This window comes from Osmerus eperlanus, chromosome 14, assembly GCF_963692335.1.
Source record: "Osmerus eperlanus chromosome 14, fOsmEpe2.1, whole genome shotgun sequence".
Lineage (NCBI taxonomy): Eukaryota > Metazoa > Chordata > Actinopteri > Osmeriformes > Osmeridae > Osmerus > Osmerus eperlanus.
This window is the reverse complement of record NC_085031.1, coordinates 336,293-337,631: the sequence shown is the minus strand read 5'-3', so window position 1 is coordinate 337,631 and position 1,339 is coordinate 336,293.

The following is a 1,339-nucleotide window of genomic DNA, read 5'->3' as shown; positions in this document are numbered from 1 at the left end:
AGCACGCGCGCACAGGAGCAAAGGGAGAGAGGATTTGGGGAAACAGCCCTAGAAATTAGCCAAGCATGCATGTTTCAAATATTCACTAAAAATCGAGTTTTCATGTTACAGTCAACTTTTTCTCAGATTTGTGTACTCAACATTCTCAAGAGTCTTCATATGAACTAGTGATTGAATCAGAGTATCAGTTTTTGGCCGGCGGATGTGTAAAGCATTATTTTAGCATTAGCAATAAATTCAATTTGCTTTATATCAATCATTTTTAGAGGTATGAAGTTGCCTTTGCACATGGTAACATGTTGTAGTGTCTTCCACGTGACATACCAAGTTTGGTGTTGATATCTCAAAGATTTGCTGAGATTTGACCAAACGTCCTGTTTGGTTGCTTTGTTGCAGATTTTGATTGGCTCTACCGGACAAACGGTTCTGAAAATCAGAAATCCCTACGATAACTTTTGTGAGGCTCAGTCTGGATATCATCTATGGCAATTTTGAAGAAAATTCGACCAAAAATGTAGGAGGAGTAGGGAAAAAACGCGTTTCCTTAATCTTTATTGTACAGACAAATCCAATATAGTGGCCGTTATAGCTTCTTGAGGCTTTTTTATTCCTCATGAGAAATAAGGCATATGTAATGAATTTCAGAATTTTGGGACTTATGGCCTGCAAATGGCATCAATTTGAAAATTGACATATTGGGGCGTGGCCTGTAGCGCCACCTATTGTCTCACATGGCCCATGTTTGGTATGGTAGTTACTAATGGTCTGCAGTTTCAACATGCCAAATTTCACAACTTTTTACGGTACTGGTCTAGGGGCTGCCATTGACTCCCATGGGTAAAAAATAATAATACCACCAATAACAATAGGGTTCTCCTACCGGAGGAACCCTAATAACAATAGGGTTCTCCTACCGGAGGAACCCTAAAAAGGTAGAAACACTTAAGTGGCTTCGCCGCTTCGCGGCTTGGCCACCAATAAGAAAAGGTAGAAACACTTAAGTGGCTTCGCCGCTTCGCGGCTTGGCCACCAATAATAATATATATGTGAGAGAACAAAGGTTGTGCCCTTGCCGAAGGCAAAGCACACCCAATAATCAGCTGTACACACACACACATCAATACATGCAGGCTCATCCAAACACACACAGTGTCAAGTCACACATACAATTGACCATTTATGTCATATTTACATACCAAAGCCTACTGTGGTGAAGAGAAAATGCACACCTTTGCTTTGACTTGTGTTGGCGCAGGCGCGGTGGGTCTTCAGGGAGGGGGGCGGTGTTGTTGTCCATCATAAGGGGCGGGGCGGAGGTGGGTGTGTGACACAGCTGATG